Source organism: Mustela nigripes, chromosome X (assembly GCF_022355385.1).
Source record: "Mustela nigripes isolate SB6536 chromosome X, MUSNIG.SB6536, whole genome shotgun sequence".
Taxonomy (NCBI): Eukaryota; Metazoa; Chordata; class Mammalia; order Carnivora; family Mustelidae; genus Mustela; species Mustela nigripes.
This window is the reverse complement of record NC_081575.1, coordinates 60767397-60777580: the sequence shown is the minus strand read 5'-3', so window position 1 is coordinate 60777580 and position 10184 is coordinate 60767397.

Genomic DNA, 10184 nt, shown 5'->3' with positions numbered 1-10184 from the left:
CTTTGTGCTCACAGTAATAAGATGCAGAAAAATGAAGTCCAAGGGTGATTTATTACTGTTTATATTACCAAAAGACAAAATAACATGGCTCCAACTGCTCCAAGTGAGAAAAGAGTCTGGAGATGTCAAAATTATTGATTCACAAATGTGATCATAGATGGTCCTATTCTAGAGAATAAATCTTTCATGTGTGCATTGTGGAGAATCCAACTCTAGGATCTCCAGTTTTCCAAGATTTCTCTTAAGAAACACAATACTGAAAAACAATCTGAGGGTTTTGAAGTGGTGGGGGGTGGGGGGTTGGGGTACCAGGTGGTGGGTATTATAGAGAGCACGGAATGCATGGAGCACTGGGTGTGGTGCAAAAATAATACTGTTATGCTGAAAATAAAAAAAAAATTTTAAATGAAAAAAAAAAGAAAAAAGAAACACAATACTTGAATTAAAAGGCAGTGATTCTTGAATACCCACTTTTCAGTCCTTAAGAATTCTAAGCAATTAATTATGAAGAAATCAGTTCCATAACTTAATGTATCATCTGGAGTTCATACTGGTGTAAGTTATAAACTAATTTTTCTTTTATAAGAAGTAGCCAATCATTTTAAACATTGCCGTGTGCTCTTGTATAGTTCTTGAAACTTTTTTAAAGTTAGATAAGTTGAATTTCAGTTTCAATTAGTGTATATGAAAATTTTAAGCGAAACTAATTGAACTTTATCTTAAAAAGACAAAATCCCCCCCATTAACTAAGATTTAACACATAAAATTATATGTCAGAGTATACACACTTATAAAATTTTTAAATTCCTGTAGAATTAATGTCATATTAAAATATAAAACTACTCATAAATGATTTACCATCATTAATTATAATTTTACATTATTGAAAATTTTTAGTATTTTTTTTTACTCAAAAAGCTTAAGTGTCTTCCAATAAATATTGGAAGCAAACTATTGGATTATCTGAATTTTCCTGATCTCAATCCTTTATAATCAGATGATATTATCTTATGGCACTCTTTTTTCCAATTTGTCTTTAAGGTCTTTAAACTTTCAATTTATAAACAACTAATGTTAAAATGTAGATGAAATAGCAAACTGTCTTGCTCTTTAAATAAAAATATTCTGCCATTTGAAAACGAATCCTGTATGTCTCAGAAAAACATATCCACTTTATATCCATATACTGCTACTAGATTTAACTGAAAAATAAAGTTTTCTTTGCCAAATTGTGGCTAATTGTTTTATCTCGCATTCTCCCTGTTTATATTGAGTAAAATCAGTGTTAGTAACTTTTCTCTTGTTTGAAAAGCATAAGGAAATCTAAAGTTCTTTCCTTAAAATTCTGCATGCTAAATGAATGTTTCAACATGCAAAAAAAAGCAATTATGCAGATAATTGAGGCTAGAAACATGTCACTAAGTAATGAATAAGGAAAAGTAGTTCTTTTTTTTTTTTAAGATTTTTATTTATTTGACAGACAGACCACAAGTAGGCAGAGAGGCAGGCAGAGAGAGAGGAGGAAGCAGGCTCCCTGCGGAGCAGAGAGCCCGATGCGAGGCTCGATACCAAGACCCTGGGATCATGACCTGAGCCGAAGGCAGAGGCTTTAACCACTGAGCCACCCAAGCACCCCAGGAAAAGTAGTTCTAAATTGTTTATGGTCCAAGTCACTGAATAACTGCATCTTCCCAATATAGACCAGACCAAAAATAATTATTGAATATGAGAAAATCCCTACAATACCATTTCACTAAATGTAAAACAGTTCATCCAATAAAGAATAAATTTAAAGTTAGAAGATCTAACTTCTAAAAATATATGTTTATAAAAAATAAAAAAAGAAGATCTAACTTCAAAGCTTAGAGAACAAATGAAATCCTTAAGAATCTATCTCAAATATGTTTCATTCTTTAATTTTTTTGTGTTTGGTTAGCCAACATATATCATTAGTTTTTGATGTAGTGTTCAACAATTCTTTAGTTATATATAACACTCAGTGCTCATCACAACATGTTCAAATTTCGGTTAATTAAAATCCAATCGTTTGGCATTAAAGAAAATACTGGTAAAAGGAATTATAGTCACTGAGTGGAAAATGAAGTTGAAACATCTAAATGTAGTTGCCAGTACCCAGTAAAATTGCTGGTATGATTTTCTACACTGCTTCAAGACCACATTTTATCATTAAACAAACAGTTCAGCACTTAAGGAAAGCAGTGAATATAAATACAATTTTATAAATGTTTTAGGTGCGTTTTTAGCCTTATCATTCACATCATAAATTGTGATCTTTTATTACAAAAATGTTGAGGTGTTCTTAAGAACATACTGTGTCTCTGTAAATGAAAATGCCAAGAATATTAATGGCGTATTTAAGAGATGAAATGTCCAGAGTTGAGTGAAACACATATCTTTGTTTTAAAGTTGACTGTATGTTAAATCAGATTAGTTTTTTTCTACTGTTATTATTGCTCATTATATAGTTTTGAAAAATGTATGTCAGATGTTGGAAAATGTATTTTATTGTTAACAAAAAAATGAATGTTATATGAACAGCACAGGGTTTTTCTGGTGGAAACTATTATTTATTATTTAATGGATTATACCATGATAAGTGTACTTTTGTCATTCATCTAATAACTCTTATACCCGTTTCATTTGCTCTGTCTAATGCTTTTGTGCAGTCTGTGGAAAGAGCATTGTATAGATTCTTTATTATTAGAGTAAATGAGTTTTTGAAAAAAATAAAATCACTGAAATGTGCAGTGATGTGACAGCTGTAAGATGGGTAAACGCCTAATTCAAATACCACCAAATTGTTGGCAGTGTTTAAAACACACACACACACACTTAGAAAGAAAACTTACTCTGGAATTTTTACAGAATCCCAATTGATAATGGGAAGGTACTAATCTACAGTATTCTATGGCTTTATATAATTGACTTCTGCCATTTATATTAACCAAAAAATAACATTTATTCATTTCCCAAATTTCATTTGATTTTACATTGGTAAAATTTACTTACATCTTCCTCCCTCTCAAATAAGCAGTACCTATAAAACATCGTTTATAAAAAATAAAAAATTATATTTAAATAAATAAATAAATAAATAAATAAAAAAGAATATAATTGGTCGAGAAATAAATGGTATCATTCAAGAAATTAATCAAAATAGTATGACATTATATTGAATCCCTTCCAACATGTACATGTGCATGTACACGTGCACACACATACACACACACACACACACACCATTACTATATATTTAGCAGAACCAGATAATTATCTACTATAGTATGCGGACCACACTTATTCAAGCAATGTCCTTAGTGATCACTCTATGGAGTGGAAAGTAGATTAGGACACAATGTTAATTGGAAGAATTAAGAATTATGGTAAAAGGGATTAGAGAGATAAAACACCTCTTGATATGGTTTTCTTGAGGTTTCTACACTTTTACCAATAGCCTAGCAACTCAAAGCTGGAGAATTAAATATTTTACATGAAATATTGAGTAAACACCGTTATACTAAAGATGGCATATTTTCTCTACATAAATCTACATTATGGAAATTATCAGGTTACTAAAGCTTAAAGCAAAATAGACTTATAAAAAAACAAGTGACCCACTGATGCAATCAAGAGAGTTTCTTGTTTTTGTTTTTGTTGGGGGTGGTGCAGATAGAGAGAGGAAGATAATCTTAAGCAGGCTCCACATACATGGTGGAGCCTGGTATGAGGTTTGATCTCACAACTCTAAGATCATGACCTGAGCTGAAATCAAGAGTTGAATGCTCAACCAAGTCACCCAGGCACCCCTAGAAGATTTTTTTAATTCTTTAATACACAAGGATAAGTTTTGCTTTGTGTGGTACTTCCAACTTGACCAGAAATTATAGATACTGATCACTTATATAAAAAAAAAGCCAACTTTAAGTGGTGATAAATAGTAAATGCAATCCAAAAATATTTGTTTTGCTTGTAACAAGCCAGGTAAATGTTTGGGTTTTTATTTAAGCACTATTATACTCATATAGTATATTTTATCAAGTACTGTAACATTTATTTATTGAGCACTAGCAGGGATGAGATTCATTTATTTTGGGATCCTTGACAATGATGTCATTAAAGTATTAGCATATTATGAAATTTCTGATTAGACGTGATTGCTGTACTTGCCCTCCCTGAACATTTTTCCAATGATATAGTGGAGAAACATTATTTCTCTCTTTGCTTTCATTTCTGCTCAGATTTGGTCTGGTCTCCATTAGGAACACTTAAAACTAACTACCTGCATGATTCCCTCAAAGGTTCATATTTTTATTAAAATTTCAACAATATTTTTATATAAAAAATTGTTAAAACATAGAAAGATGATGAATAGTGTTCTATTTCCCATCAGTGCACACATCACATGTTGTCCTTCCAGCTGCTTCCATAGTCATCTTTCATATCCTGTGTTATTCCAGAATTTCCATTTCTAAAATCACCATTAGTTGCCATGGAAAGAATAAAATATCAAAAATGTAATTTATATAACATGACCAAACAACAAATTGGGTCTCCTATATAATATACATATGCCTGTGAAATGACCCCCACATTTTTTCAGCTTTTATTTAGAGACTCTCACCCCCCATATCCACACATACAAGAATACACGAATGTAATAGGTACTTAACAGACAAGTCATGAAGGAAAATCATTTCTCCATGGAGGAAAATAACCTCTTGTGTTTCAAAGAGAGATTTTTATGAGGACAGTCTTGTTTATAGTTAAAATAGTTGAAATTGATCATTTTTTTTCTAGACACAGAGATGGGATAAAACAATGGCTGAACTGACAGGCATTACCATCTAATAAGGAAAATTTTTTTAAATTTATTTTTTATTTATTTTCAGCATAACAGTATTCATTATTTTTGCACCACACCCAGTGCTCCATGCATTCCGTGCCCTCTATAATACTCACCACCTGGTACCCCAACCTCCCACCTCCCACCCCTTCAAAACCCTCAGATTGTTTTTCAGAGTCCATAGTGTCTCATGGTTCACCTGCCCTTCCAATTTTCCCCAACTCCCTTCTCCTCTCTAACTCCCCATGTCCTCCATGCTATTTGTTATGCTCCACAAATAAGTGAAACCATATGATAATTGACTCTCTCTGCTTGACTTATTTCACTCAGCATAATCTCTTCCAGTCCCATCCATGGTGCTAAAATAGTTGGGTATTCATCCTTTCTGGTGGAGGCATAATACCCCATAGTGTATATGGGCCACATCATCTTTATCCATTCTTCCTCTGAAGGGCATCTTGGTCCTTTCAACAGTTTGGTGACCGTGGCCATTGCTGCTAAAAAAAATTGGGGTACAGGTGGCCCTTCTATTCACTACATTTGTATCTTTGGGGTAAATACCCAGTAGTGCAATTGCAGGGTCATAAGGAAGTTCTATTTTTAATTTCTTGACAAATCTCCACACTCTTCTCCAAAGAGGCTGCACCAACTTGAATTCCCACCAACAGTGTAAGAGGGTTCCCCTTTCTCCACATCCTCTCCAACACATGTTTTTCCTGTCTTGCTAATTTTGGCCATTCTAACTGGTATAAGGTGATATCTCAATGTGATTTTAATTTTAATCTCCCTGAGGGCTAGTGATGATGAACATTTTTTCATGTGTCTCATAGCCATTTGTATGTCTTGATGGAGAAGTCTCTGTTCATATCTTCTGCCCATTTTTTGATATGACTGTCTGTTTTGTGTGTGTTGAGTTTGAGGAGTTCATTATAGATCCTGGATATCAACCTTTTGTCTGTACTGTCATTTGCAAATATCTTCTCCCATTCTGTGGGTTGCCTCTTTGTTTTTTTGGCTGTTACCTTTGCTGTGCAGAAGCTTTTGATTTTGATGAAGTCCCAAAAGTTTATTTTCGTTTTTGTTTCTTTTGCCTTTGGAGCCATATCTTGAAAAAAGTTGCTGTGGCTGATATCGAAGAGATTACTGCCTATGTTCTCCTCTAGGATTCTGATGGATTCCTGTCTCACGTTGAGGTCTTTTATCCATTTTGATTTTATCTTTGTGTACAGTGTAAGAGAATGGTCGAGTTTCATTCTTCTACATAGAGCTGTCCAGTTTTCCCAGCACCATTTATTGAAGAGACTGTCTTTTTTCTACTGTATATTTTTTCCTGTTTTGTCGAAGATTAATTGACCATAGAGTTGAGGGTCCATATCTGGACTCTCTACTCTGTTACACTGGTCTATGTGTCTGTTTTTATGCCAGTACCATGCTGTCTTGGTGATCACAGCTTTGTAATAAAGCTTGTAATCAGGTAACGTGATGCCCCCAGTTTTATTTTTGTTTTTCAACATTTCCTTAGCGATTCGGGGTCTCTTCTGATTCCATACAAATTTTAGGATTATTTGCTCCAGCTCTTTGAAGAATACCGGTGGAATTTTGATCGGAATGGCATTAAAAGTATAGATTGCTCTAGGCAGTATAGACATTTTAACAATGTTTATTCTTCTGATCCAAGAGCATGGACTGGTCTTCCATCTTTTTGTGTCTTCTTCAATTTCTTTCATGAGTGTTCTGTAGTTCCTCGAGTACAGATCCTTTACCTCTTTGGTTAGGTTTATTCCCAGGTATCTTATGGTTCTTGGTGCTGTAGTAAATGGAATTGATTCTCTAATTTCCCTTTCTGTATTTTCATTGTTAGTGTATAAGAAAGCCACTGATTTCTGCACATTGACTTTGTATCCTGCCACGTTGCTGAATTGATGTATGAGTTCTAGTAGTTTGGGGGTGGAGTCTTTTGGGTTTTCCATATAAAGAATCATGTCATCTGTGAAGAGAGAGAGTTTGACTTTGGATACCTTTTATTCGGAGAACACTCTTGATAATGCAAGTCACACAGCGAGGTTTATTTCCAGCTAGCTGGGGTCCAAGTATCCGACCAGTGCAGCAGGTTTCAACAAGGACCCCAAGCACTCAAAGTCAAGGGTTTATATAGCATTTTCAAGGCACTTCTTCATGGCTACATACATACCTTGTGCCCCACTTTGACAGTTTAACTTTGTTTAAACTTTTGCCACCCCAGCATTACCCTGGCGCCATCCTGACGGTTAAGTGAGATTTAGGTTTAGAAGAAATTTAACTTTATTTGCACTTCCTTCTGCCTCAGCCTCCCTCAGTTTTATGGTGGGGAGGGCGACCTTAGGCCTTGAGGAACTGAGTCCTTTGTCTCTGGAAATTGGGCCATTGAAGAGATAGCCCTTTTTGGACATTTGCAAACCAAGGGAGATTCCTGACTTGCAGGATTGTGATATCTGCAAGTTAACTATTTTTCTTTAACATCTGGTCCCTGTGGTGCCATCGCCTAACCGCCCTGATGGTATATGATTAAGTTGTTTCTTAGGTTTTAGCTACTTTCTCTTATCTCAAGTTACATGCGCCATGTGGGCTGGTTAGGGACGCTCAGTAAAATGGCTTCCCGGCCTTCAGGATGGCCATTCTTATGCTAACCCACTCTTACAGTGCAAGGTGCAAGGTGCACTGTGCATCTTGCTTTGCCAAGATGGCTGTACTTATGTCAGGGCTAGACTTGAGGTGGGTACAGCCTTGTTTTTCTTGGCCTCCACACCTGGAGCTGGTTTCCAGGACTTGTTTTTAAGTCCCCTGAGGGAAGGGGAGCAGGGACAGTAAAAGAGGTCCTTACAGTATACCTAAGTATTTTCCTAATAAGATAGAATGCTGAAATTTTGATTACTAAATGTAACTTATTGACATATAACTATTGATAATAATTTCTGATTAATATTTCTATTTCCTTGGTGTTAGTTATGGTCTTCTCCTTTCATTCATAATTTTGTTAATTTTGGTCCCTTCTTTTTTTCTTTTGGATAAGTCTGGTCAGTAGTTTATAAATCTTATTAATTCTTTCAAAGAACCACCTTCTAGTTTCATTGATGTGTTCTACTGTATTTTTGGCTTCTAATTAATTGATCTCTAATTTTATTATTTCCCTCCCCATGCATGAGTTAAGCTTAATTTGTTCTTGATTCTCCAGTTCTTTAAAATATGATGATGGTTTATATATTCAGGATTTTTCCGTTTTTTTTTTTTTTTTTTTTTTTTTTTTTTTTGTGGGTTTTTGTTTTTTTTGTTTTTTCCCCTTTGGGACATTTTTTTTTTTCTGTATCCCATAGGTTTTAGACTGAAGTGTTTTCATTCTCATTGGTTTCCATGAATTGCTTAAGTTTTTCTTTGATTTCCTGGTGGACTCAAACATTCTTGAGCAGGATGGTCATTAGCTTCCAAGTGTTTGAATTTCTCCCAACCTTCTTCTTGTAATTTAGTTCCAGTTTCAAAGCACTGTGGTCCGAGAATATGCAGGGAATAACCTCAGTCTTTTGGTAATGGTTGAGACCTGATTCGTGACCCAGTGTGTGTCTTATTCTGGAAAAAGTTCCATGTGCGCTCCAGAAGAATGAGTATTCTGTTATTTTAGGGTGGAATGTTCTGTATTTATCTCTGAGGTCCATCTGGTCCAGTGTGTCATTCAAAGCTCTTGATTCTTTGTTGATTTTCTGCTTAAATAATCTGTACATTGCTAGGAGTGGAGGGTTGAGGTCTACAATTAACCCATTTTTATCTATATGCCTCTTTATTTTGGTTAACATTTGGTTTATGTAGTGGGCTGCTCCCACTACATATTGGGGGCGTACATATTTTCACCTGTTGGATCTTCTTGTTGGATAGACCCTTTAAGAATGATATAGTGTCCTTCTGTATCTCTAACTACAGTCTTTAGCTTAAAACATAATTTGTTTGTATGAGAATTGCTACTCCAGCTTTCTTCTGAGGTCCATTGGCATGAAAGATGGTTCTCCATCACTTCACTTTCAGTCTGGATGTATCTTTAGGTTCCAAGTGTGTCTCTTGTAGACAGCATATGGAAAGGTCCTGTCTTTTTATCCATTCTGAAACTCTGCTGTTTTATGTCAGCATTTAGGCCATTCACATTGAGAGTTATTACTGAAAGACATGATTTTATTTTCAACATGTTGCCTGTGAACTTCTTGTTTCTATAGAGTATCTCTGTAAATTTCAGTTCTATATCATTGTTGAGGTCTTTCTCCTTTTATAGAGACCCCTTAATATTTCTTGGAGGGCCGGTTTAGTGGTCACATATTTGAGTTTTTGCCAGACTTGGAAGCTCTTTTTCTCTCCTTGCTTCTAAGCGACAGCTTTTCTGGATAAAGTATTCTTGTCTGCATGCTCTTCTGTTTTATTACCCTGAATATGTCTTTCTAGCGCTTTCTGGCTTGCCAGTTCTCCGTGGACAGGTCTGATGTTATTCTGATGTTCCTCCCTCTGTACATAAGGAATTTCTTTTCCCTAACTCCCCTTAAGATTTTTTCTTAGTTTAAAATTTGAGAGTTTCACTATTACATGTCTGGGCATTTTTCTGTTCTCCTTGATCTTAGGAGGAATGCTCTGCCTCTAGGACAGGAATGCATGTTTCATTCCAGATTAGGAAATTTCTCAATTATGATTTGCTCAAATATATCTTCTAGTCCCCCCCCATCTCTCTCCACCCTCTCAGAGATCCCAACAATTCTGAATTAGAATGTGTCATGATGTCATTTATTTCTCTAATTCTGTTGTCATGGATTTTAAGCTCTTTGTTCCTAGCCTCCTCCTGATCCTTCTTTTCTATCAGTTTGTCTTCTAGATCACTAATTTGTTCTGCCTCATTTACCCTAGGTGTTAGAGTATTTAGATTAGATTGGATCTCATTGATAGCATTTTTAAGTTCTTCTAGATCAACTCTCATTTCTGCCCTTAGAGAATCTACGTTGCCATTAATGGTTTTCTCCATCCCGGCTATTGTCTGTGTAACTATTACACTGTAGTCTATTTCCAGCACATTGCTTATATCCATATCCATTAATTCTGTGGCACAGGTCACAGTCTCTGAATTTGGGGGTTCCTCCTTTTAGTCATTCTGTTGAGGGGTGGTTGAGGGAATGTGTAGAATCCAGATTATTGACCACAACCAAAGCAAGATGCACCTGTTTTCTAGGGACCTTGGTGTTGTTGGCCTCTTGTTCTTCCAATCTGTCTTTGTGGGGAGGGGCCGGCCACATTGTTACTCAGGTGACCATGTTTGGGC